Source organism: Peromyscus leucopus, chromosome 8a, assembly GCF_004664715.2.
Source record: "Peromyscus leucopus breed LL Stock chromosome 8a, UCI_PerLeu_2.1, whole genome shotgun sequence".
Taxonomy (NCBI): Eukaryota; Metazoa; Chordata; class Mammalia; order Rodentia; family Cricetidae; genus Peromyscus; species Peromyscus leucopus.
The window spans coordinates 38,227,849-38,239,338 of record NC_051085.1 but is presented as its reverse complement, the minus strand read 5'-3'; the positions used below and the strand labels follow the sequence as shown (position 1 = coordinate 38,239,338).

Here is an 11,490-nt window from a genome sequence, read left to right as displayed (position 1 = left end):
AAAATGGCAAGAAGAAACAACAGTGAATCTATTTTTTTTTTTTAAAGAAAAATGCAATTAAGTCTTTAGGGGGATAAGAATTTTCAGAACTATTATAAATAGAAGGGCCCATCTCAGCTTGATTACTTCAAAACAGCTTCCTGCAGCCTCCCACCAAGTAGATGAGCAATTAGAATAATCACAGCAATAAGTCAAAGGCACTTGCTGTTCAAACTTGTGTTGCGACTTTTCCTTTTGGCAGCACTCCTGGGCGGTTCCAGTTGCACACATACAGACAAGCATGCACATATTTAATGCTGTGTTAGTTGGTAACAGGCAAAATGCCTAAGACTGACTTCGTGTTTTGTCTCAAGGTTAACTAGAGGGCACCGAACAAGTAAAGCTGTGCTGAAAAGAACAGTGGCCAAGAGAGGGATATTCTTATACCACACACAGTCATGCAGATGGAAGTCTGGCCAACAAAACCATAAAGCATCACGTCTCACTGTGAGTCAATCTGTCAGCTCAAGTACAAGGTGACTCAGGAAAAGACTCGGTCTGTTTTCTGGTAAATACTCACAATTTCTAGTATACGATGCTTGCTGGATATTGTTGAGAGGAAAGGTTAAAAACTATTTTATGCATTGTATAAATGAAAAGAGGGATCCTTTAACAACTAATTTCTAGTTTTAAAGAAGTGAGATAAACCAAAAAAAAAATCTTTAAAAATTATTTTCCCAATTGGTAGAGATTAAAAAATATCTGGTTGAGTCTGTATTTTTGTTTAAAATATCTTTATGGTATTTCTACTGCAGATGCTAATGAGTTGGTTTAGCATGCTAGGAATCGATTTTAAGAAGTAATAGGACAATAGCATATTCTTTGTAGGTCCAATCATATGATTTTATTTTCTGTCTGATTTTTGAGCATTCTAAGGTTTGTCTTTGTTCTCTGGAATATTTTTAGATCCTCTAAGTTAGCAGAATTTTAAAAGTATGAGTAATAAAGAGGAGAACTTCAAATAATTTTGTTCAAACTTCCTTATAATGGTATGCATTTTTAATACCCAGCGTTCTGTCTATCCTGTTCCTGTTTCCACAGCCTTGAGTTTGCAAGTTCTGTGGATGTTCCCAAGTGCTTCCTTCCGTTTGTCTCAAGTTAAGGAAACTTAACCACTTTCTGGGCAGAATTTCAAATTCAATATTTCATAAAGTTCTCTGAGAGGTCAGCAGACACACACAGCAAAACCACATAAAATAATTTCTGATTACCAAAGGGAAAATAATAGACTAAACTTACTTCTTTTAGTTTTTTGTGATAGGAAGATATCTGGTTTTTCTATTTGAATGAAATATAGGAATATCTCAACACACACTGAAGCTGTGACCTCAGGGTAAATTCTGAAGACATCTGCTTGGTGAACAAATGCTTGAAGAAGGAAGATCAGCTGTAACATGAATTCACATCAACATATAATATCAAAATGGAAATAAGAGTGAGGATGTAAGAATATTGTAATTGTAAATTGTGCTGAAAATGGATGATATTGAGAGAATCAAGAAATGTGAAGAATCATTAAAGCTAGAAATTTCAGAGTTGAAACATTGTTATATTAGAATATAAATCAACTAGTAAAGATAATTACAAATGTTGACTTCATTCATAGGTGCTGTGAAGGGGAGAAATACTATAAATACTAAAATATACAATTTGTCATTGATGCCATACCATAATGTTGCAGATGGCTGGAAGGGTTCAGTTGAACATATAATCCATATACATATATAAGTCTATTATTGTTTGACATATAAAGGTAATTACTTGAGAATCATTTGAAATTTGGTTGCTGTTTTCGGAATAATTCAATATTAAGTAATGCGGATGTGGTTAGCTGAGCTGCATAACCCTGCGCAATCCACATATGATGTCCTCACCTTTAGTGCCTCAGAATTTGAAGATAGGTCCTTAAGAAGTAATAAACTCAGAGGATGGTTGTTGGGTTGACCCCAATCCAATATAGTGGCTGTCCTGATAAGAAAAGGAAATTTAGATACAGACACACAAAGAGGGAAGGTCATGTGAAGAAATAGGAAGAGCATGTCCAAGTAAAAAGCTAAAGAGAGAGAGGCCTCTGAAGGAGCCAACCACACTGATGTGGGACATCTGGTCCTCAGAACTGTGAGGAGGTAAGTTTTCCTTGGTTAAACCACCTGCTCTGTAATAATTTGTTATGAAAATATCTGAAAACCTCATACTAGGACTTTTTATATAAACTCACTAGTAAGAAGCAAAATGTATAGAACATGAAGAATGAGGATTCATTTGAAGGACATGAAGAACTTCTTAGATTTCACCTGATGCATGTGCCTATGTAATAAAGAAGCTTAACGAGGGCTCACTTCCCTTCCAAGCCCATTTCAAGGGCAAGCGAGTGATGAGCATGAATGGGCCATTGAGGAAATAGACACAAGACCATCACAGACCTTTGGATGAGAACATGGGTGGAAAGAGGCAGAGTATTTTGCAGTTGTACATATTATGCGATTGATTAGAGTTGTCTATGTTGGGTTAGATGTTGGCCTATTGTTAAAGGATATATATATATATATATATATATATATATATATATATATATATCTCACAATGCCTTTTGGGTATGACCATTGTGCACATTTGCCATTAATACATTGGAGTTAATCTCCCCAGTCTTTATTTGACCAAATAAATAATAAATAATAAGCTGATATAAAAATGAAAACTATGAGACAATAAAATACATGTTGAATAGTATGTATCTTAGTATTATTTTGTGAATAAAGAAGAGGGAGATTTCTTATAGTTACTAATAACTAGTAGATCAGTTCCTTCAACACAATGATAAATACAGATAAGATTATTATTTGACATCATGTCTACTTAAAGAGTTGACATTTGTATTTTTCAGGATTTAGGTCTCACAAAGTCTATTGATATTTACTGAAGAACAAAATATGATAGGTTTGTTTTTTTTTTTTTTTTTACACAATACTCATCATTTTCTGGAGTCCCCTGGTAAGAGGACAGTAAGATATACATCTGTTAATTCATTCATTTTATTACATTTTCAACAGGTATGGGCTTGATCTGTGTTGACCTTTTGAAATACAGCCCAAAGACATGCCATTCCAATCTTTTTAAAACTTGACTAAAAATTAAGTACATAAAGGCTCCAGCTCTGTCGCTGAAGAATAGCTCTGAATTTACAAACAATCTCTTGTTCTGGAACCATGCAAGAGGACCATCATCAGATGGACAGAGACTGAAAAGCATCAGACACGGCTCTTGTCCTGGGGCCACTCTGTCAGCTTTGATGCTGACCAGTGTGGCTCCGTGGTTATTATACAGGCAGTGTTTGGGGTGGAGAAAGGAAACTTTGTAACTTGATTAAGTGTCAAGACATCAGTTCTGGTGGAATGCTCTGTTAAGTTTATAACTGTTCCTTTATAGGAGCATGACAATTATTGACTAATCAATATTCTAAGTACAAACCTCCAAATCTCCATAATGTTCAGTGCTATTTTTAACCCTGGAATTACAACAGGAGACCTATTATTCTTTTGAGTATTTTGAAATTAGAGAAGTTGAGATGACACATAAAGAAACTTAGAGAAGAAAGAGGATGTATAAAACAGCAGGGAGACAATTTCCATATATTCTATAGTGCATACTATTTTTTATTTTTTGATATGTTGGTCCTATTTTGAATACTGAGCTAAATATGGTTGATACTTTATTAACATACATTTTTCTGTCCTAAGGTGAATAATCACAAATTAATCTGTTACATTAATTTATCAGTATGTCCATTTTTACACAAATTTCAGATTACATTGTGTTTTTTTTAAATTATTCTTGTCTTCATTTTACAAATAGTTGGTACAAAGGCAGAAATTGGTAAGGTAATTTACTTTCAGTTTCTCAGAAATCAATGCTCTGTCAGCTTCAAGTTACAAATCATAGTGCATTCTGGAGCATATGTTGGACTTCCTTTTGATTAATAGAGAGGAGCCTGGGCTTCATGACCTCTCCATGAGGCTTCCAGCACTACAGTCCTGGGATCTTAATTCTGATGAATAACCCTCACACTAACTAGAACTAATTTATGTCCTCATCCTTCGGCGTAACATGAAAGACAAACGACATTCTCAGGCAAACATACTTTTCACACACATAGCTTTGTAAGGATGGAGATCCATTTCTGGTAAGCATTACTGTAGTCTTACTTATTTCCTAGTATGGGTTCATTTATAAAGTTGTTGGAAACCCTATAGAGATTTTCAATTTGGGGGAACACCACAGTATAAAAATTCCTTGCAGCTTAATGAATTACAAGTTTGTACCCAAGAAGGTGGCATAGTTTCTTCTAAATATCCATTCCAGGTATCAGCTGACTGCACTCCCCAAATGAGTTGACGATATTCAGATTTTTACCAAGACTAATTAATTCAGTTGAATATTTCCCAGTAGATCTCTGTGACTAAGGTGTGACTTAAAAAATTAATTAACAAAGTGATTTTGTACAGTCTTCATTGTTAAATTAGTTATTTTAGTTCCAATCCTTTAATTCTTGGGACATAAGAAGAACAACAACGTTGTGAGAGTATAATTGCTAAGGTGAGCAAACACTTTGCTTTTCTGTTACTGTTGCTGCTAATCTGTGAAGGAAGACTAGGATATGCTTTAAGTGAAAGAGGATTTTCTCTTCCTGGAACCAATTGCATGGTCGCAATTACATGTACAATCTTCCTCCAAGTACTGAGGCTGTGTTTCTTTTTAAAATGTGTTTCTCATCTTAAAACCTTGTTAAAGGCTGTTATGAATGTGGAGAACCTGGTTATGTTCTGGGATTTGGAAATGGTTTCTATCTTTTCTACACATACCTTGTTTTCTCTTGCTCTTCAGACCAGAGTTTAAAATCAAGAGATCATCTTTACTTTATTAAAATTTAATGTATCAAGAAAGTTTATCAATGTATACATAATTAAACATTCTGAAATTTGTCAAGGCAACAAAAGGAAGTTATTTTGATAGAGTGGACAAACAAACATGAAAACCAGGTCATAGTTGTACGCCATAAAGAACTATAGTAGCAAAATGAATCTGTTACAGAGGGTAAACAATGCAAATCTGCGTGTAAAGGAATATTGTGGGATTCATTATTAGGCAATGCATTTTCTACTCCTAATATTCTGTCCTCTGGATACACTGTCCATAGGTACAGAACTGTGTGTCATACTTATTTCAGCTGAGCTAATGTCTGCTTTCTTTAAGGAGAATTGAAAAAGAAACACACAATGGATTGATCTAGGAGACCATTTAATTACGGGGAACTGCCTAAAGATACACTCTTTAGATTAAATCCTGCAGAAGTCAGGGCTAGTGCGTTGAATTATAATTCCACAGGCCCGAATTAAAAGACAATCAAAAAGAGAACTTGTTGATAAAATGTGGATCTTATATGTGGTTTTATATATGTTCTATGTATTCTTAAAACATTTTCAAATGTATGTCTTCAAAGGTTGTGCTCGGATGTCTCCAGCATTTGATGACCCCTGGAGATACATGGGACCTTTACTTTGGATCTGTGATGCTCTGCATCTTTATGGGCAACAAACTCATACTAAAATTATTTTGTAACCAAGGGCAAATAATAGGGAATCCTATTTGCAATCAAAAGTTTGGGACAAAAATGCTCGACCCAAATAAGTAAGTCATGAATACTATCCTGATGATTTTAGAAATTAAAATGTATTTAAAGTTTCTGGGATCTAATATAGAATAGAAACTGACAAATACGTAAAATGAAAAGTGTTGTAATGACATCTTATTCTCCACAAATATGTTCTCCAGCAATGAATGGAGACAAAACCCTGAGAGCTCATACACTGTCGCACCGGGGTCTTGATTCATGTCTACTGAGAATGGAGACATTATTTTCTCAAATTGGGTTATCAGTAAATTTCTTTATGTCTATCTTATGAATTTCAATATTTAAAAGTCTTTGCTATCCAACAATAATAGGCATGTATGTACTTCGACATTAGAAAGGTTGACATTGAGAACTATGGGCTTGAAGCCAGCTTAGTCTACATAGTGAGCTCCAGGCAAGTTCAAACTACATGGAAAGACCCTGTCTCAAAAGATAAAGACAAAAAAGTTCTCTTTTTTAAAATTAAAAGAACCTGGTCTATATGAAATCATAGAGATATTGTATCTAATATATTTTTCTAATGTTTAAAGGCATTTATATTAATTACTTTCCTGTTGCTGTGCTAGATCACTCTGATGAAAAAAAAAAACTTAAGGGTTAAAAAGTTTATTTTGGCTTACAGTTCTGGAGAGGTAGAGTCCATCACAACTGGGAATGCATAGTAACAGGCCACAAAAAAAAATGGTGACAGGAAGCTGGTTGATCACATTTTCATCCCTCTACAGGAAGGAGAGAAGGAAAACAAGCATTAGAGCCAGGGTACAAGGCTTGGGAGCTCTTCTCCCAGTGACATACTTCCTCTTGCAAGGCTTTACCTCCTGAGGCTCTACAACCTTCCCAAAGTGCCAGGAGCTGAAGAACAAGTGTACGATTTTAAATTCAAACAATAACAGTTTGATTACAACTTGGCTACATACGTCCATATGAGTATTTTGAAGCAGTATTTTGAAACAATCTGGCAGAAGTACAACAGATAATATACACGTGGATATAAGCATTCTTTACACTACCATTGACCGAGCTTTTAAACATTAGCCTGAAAGATATTAAAAAAAAAACAAAAAAACAAAAAAAAAAAAAAAACACTCTGGGAGACCATGAAGCTGGTACTTGAATAACATAGACTATGCTTTTTTTTTTTTATTAAACAAATAGCTTTTTCCCCCTTAAAATGGCCAGTACTGGAAATTAAGCAATATATTAGTCACATTATGCTTAATGGGTAAGAGATAGGGCATGTAGAATCTAAAGTTCCTAAAATAATCCAGGATTTACTTGAAACTTGTTATTTGTTAATGCTTGTTCTAGTTACATTTCTGTGGCCGTGACAAAAATACCCAGACAAAAAAAAAAAAGGCAACTTAGGGGATAAAGGGTTTATTCTGCTTCCAATTGCAGGCAGCAATCCATCGTTGAGAAATCAAAGCAAGAACTTGGAGTATCAGCACATCAAGGACAAAGAAACAATAAACCAATGGATCTTTGCTTGCCTGCTTTGTTCTCGTGTTTCTCTACTCTTAGAACAGACAAGGGCCCAGCCCAGAAAGCAGTGCCCCCAACATTTAGAAAAGGTCCTCTTACCTCAAATTACAATCAAGACAACCCCCTTCAGATACATCCACATCTCAACCTGATCCAGATAATCCTCCATCAAGACCCTCTTTGTAAATGATTCTATGTTGTGTCACATTGACAGTTAAAACCAACCAGTGTAGCATTTAATGTATTTTGAGTGATGCCCTATCTTTATTTGTAGTCTGAAAACACTTATTTTTATGTCACCTCCAGGGAATAAGTAAATCCCTCAGAGGAATGTCTAGATCCCTAGGATTAGAAATTGAAGAAATATTTTAAAAAGCCTCCAAAACCATTATGACTAATGCCCTTGAGTTGGAAGCCCTAAAATACTAGTTTTGAACTTTTAAAAATTGTTAAGGTTCAAGCACAGGTAAATCATATATAAACCTGTTAAATTGTGTGTATGTTATGCTTAATGCCTCCTTGTCCTTCAAGTTCATAAAGTCCATCTGGAAACCTTTTTAAAAAGTTTTAGCTTCTTCCTTATTCACAGTTTCACTATGCTGGGATTTTTGGTTCATTAATATTAGACAAAGATTTATAGGGGATAATTTTATATATCAAAGATGAGACCAGGAGATTTCTATAAACTGAAATAGTTATAAAAGTGGAGGGATAATGAAACTGAAAACCAAGGATATCTATTTCAGCGGAATTTGAACAATGGAAATGGGGGTTAGGTATTAAAATTATATCAAGTACAACCAGATGAATAAAGGCCTCTTAAACAGAGGCATTTGCTTTTGAAAACCCATGGACACATTGCTTCCCTGATAGAATCTTGGAGCTTGCCCAACTGCTGTACGGTAGGTGACATTTATAGATGTGAGTAATAGAGGAGATACATTGCTGTGAGTTTGAGGTAGATTTGCATATTGATATACTAGTCTTTTGTCTGCTTTTCTGCATTTCTGTGTGCATGACTTTTCTTTATATATGTTAGCTCAAGGAGAATTAGAAATTATTGGGAAAACAAGAAAACAAATGCCTTTTTTTTTAATTGGGTCATCATGATTTTGTTTTGTTTTCGAATTCCAGATAGACTCACGATGGACTCATCAGAAATATTTAGAGGTGGAGGAGAGCAATGTCATCATTGTCAGGCTGTGGAGCAACAATTACTGCTGGCAACAGAGGAAAATGGGACAGTAGAGCCCATGCCTCCAACCATCGATTGCCCTTTAGGTGATTGCCATGTCACAGCAGGGCTGTGTGACTGCAATAGCTCTTCTTGGATTCGAAGGAACTACTGAGCAGGAACTCTCTGGCTATTGTTTCTTGACCATCCTACAATATTGATTGCTTGCTGTGTCCCAAGCTTTTGTCAACTCTGAAAATCATTTGCTTTCCCCTTCTCATTGTGTAGCAATTTTGGTACCTATGTGAGTTTTAACATCCGAGATGAACACTTACCCGCAAGGGTTTAGAAAACTCTATGGCTCAACTGCATCACACAGGTTATACTAGGATGTACTCAGTGCTCTGTGGAGGACAAACAGGCAGCATATTGTGATTTTCAAAGCTTTTTTTAAGATTCAGTTTTAAACTCATTTGAATTATATTAATGTACCACCAAAATAATAGCCTAACTTTTTTAATCCTAAGACACACGATGTAAGTTTCTTGCAGAAAAATAATAGAGTTGGAAATTCAAAATTAGGCAAAACATTAGCTATTCTTCTACACTGAGAAATTTTAATGACTTATGCATTAAAAAAATAGGAAATTACTAAAATGCAGAAAAACCAGAAAAGTTTATTTACATTTTTCATTAAATAATTTGATCACTGCTTTATATTAAAGCAATCTATAACATTTCCTATAAGGAATTCAAATTTATGACAGCTTAGAATGTTTATTTTATATTCACAGTCATCATTGATAAGTTTACAAAGTTTAAAAAATTATGGTTGCATTTAGAAACTGCGTTCATATAGAGAAAATGTCTATGTAGTGCATTATAAATATGATCCTTGTAAAAATTTGTATCTTTGATATTTCTAATACAAATTTGTGTGTGCTTCTTGAGAACAGAATTTCTGATACAATGCATTGCATACAGTTTTATGATTGTGTATATGGTGTATTTTTAATTAAAGTAGTAGTATATCACTTTCCTTTTTCCTTATCCTTTTTCCAGCCCTTCTTAGGTCTTTTTCCTCTAACCCCTCCCACATCCCCTCACCCTCAAGTTGATAGACTATTTTTCTTTGATTATTATCATCTAATATATATACATACATATGCACAAATATATAAATAGAACCTGAGATGTCTACATTTGTGGTTTGTGTATATATGGTTTTAGGGCTGACTTTGTAGTGGATAACCAGTAAAGGGTCTTATCCCTGGGAGATTCTAATTCACCCTTTCCCAGTAGTTATTAGTTACTTGTAGTTCTTTGTCTAGGGGTGGGACCCCCATGAAAATTCTCCCTTTTGCATTAACATATCTGTTGATATTACCACTGTGCTTGTCTTCTTTATGCAGCCATTTCTAAGAGAGACTCTTTAACAGCAGACTTCCTGGTATTCTGGCTTTTATAATCTTTAAGTTCCCTCTTCAAAGATGTTCTCTGAGTCATAGATGCAGGAAGTATGATATAGATGTATCCACTGGGTCTGGGCTTTCCATGATCCATTCATCTCTGTATTGTGTCCAGTTGTATTTTCTATAAAAGTCTCCATTTGCTATTAAGAGAAGTTTTGGGGTTCTGGATTTAGCTCAGTGATAGAGGGCTTGCCTAGCTAGTGCAAGGCCCTAGGTTCGGTCCTCAGCTCCAAGAAAAAACGAAGAGAGAGAGAAAAGTTTTTTTGATAGGGGATGATAGTTACACTAATCTGTGTGTACAATGATAAAACTTAAAATATAGTAAGGGATTGTGCTGGTTTAACAAAGTGTTGGTAGTAGATTCTTTTCAAAGGTCCATGATCTCAATAGACCTGAAAACTTAGCTAGGTTTCCAGTTCCCAGGGTGATTTCCCTTCTGTTGAGTGGGCATTAACTCCATTAAATAGCTGTTGGCTGCCACCAACATGGGAGTGCCACTTGTTACACCTTTAGTGATACCTTGCTCTGCTGGTCATTGTTGTGGTTCATAGGTGTTGGTGCTGAGTAGAACTATTCATTGCTTTCCTCCCTTGGTAGCTTGCATAGTATTTTCTGATACCATGGAAGCTCTATTGCAGGAAAAAAGGCTTTCAGAAGAAAAAAATGTGTGGTGAGTTTGTAGCTTATATACCATATTTTCAAAACCCTTTGCTGATCATATATATATATATATATATATATATATATATATATATATATATATATATATATATATACACACACACACAACAACCTAATACTTTGCTTTGAGTTTTATACAACTAATTTTGGAAGAATTTTCTTTAGACTTACTCTTGTACAGTACATTTTGGCATTCTCTTTTCTTCTAATCCTCTCTTCTTTTGGGTGCCAGATATCACAGGACCTGTTTCTCTTACCATGGGATCTCTGGCTTTACAACACTGGTGTCATAGTGCCAAGAATGTCGGTGTAATGCAAAGCTGAAGTATTCCTGGATCCCTGGACTGCGGAGAAGAAAAAGCAACAGCATCATCTGTTAAAGGGACTGCCAACCACATCAATATATTCTGCTGAAATCAAGCTTATATCACTTTCCTACTGTGTAAAATTTTCTACACTGTAGCGGCTTCCAACAGTAAATTTTTTATTGCTTGCAGTTGTTTGGTTAGATATTTAAAGGTTTATGTTATGGCAATGGCCTACTTCTATTTTGTGCGTTCATTTGGTATTGTTTGACTGGGCTCAAATGGCAGAGAGGATCTCCTTGTTATTATCTGGGGTATTGTTGTCATACTGAGACACTTTATATATCTTCAATATGCCTCTTTTCTCTATAAGGTAGCCCATTCACTGTGACCTTTCTTATTCTGACCTCTTTCTATGGGAGCTGGGTTACAAGAACCAGTACAGATAGATGGCTGGAAATTTACATCTGCAATAGTCTTCTGATGAAAGCAAGTCATAAAACCAGTCCAGTTCAAAAGATGGATAATAGCCTCCACTTCCTGATGGGAGGAGCTGTAGATAGATTTCAAAGAAACGTGGCCAAAGGGAGGAATGACTTATGGTCCGTGTTTAACAGTCTAGAACAATATCCTGCTCAGCTTCCTCTT

The 11,490-nt window shown here is 35.2% G+C and overlaps 1 long non-coding RNA gene across 1 annotated transcript; it reads left to right on the top strand.

Moving 5' to 3' along the window:
* The first annotated feature begins 338 nt into the window (after window positions 1-338).
* On the top strand, window positions 339-11,033 carry LOC114687041. Its single transcript, XR_003733643.2, has 3 exons — window positions 339-547; window positions 8,345-8,491; window positions 10,770-11,033. It is a non-coding gene; the product is annotated as an uncharacterized LOC114687041 (long non-coding RNA).
* The last annotated feature ends 457 nt before the right edge of the window (window positions 11,034-11,490 follow it).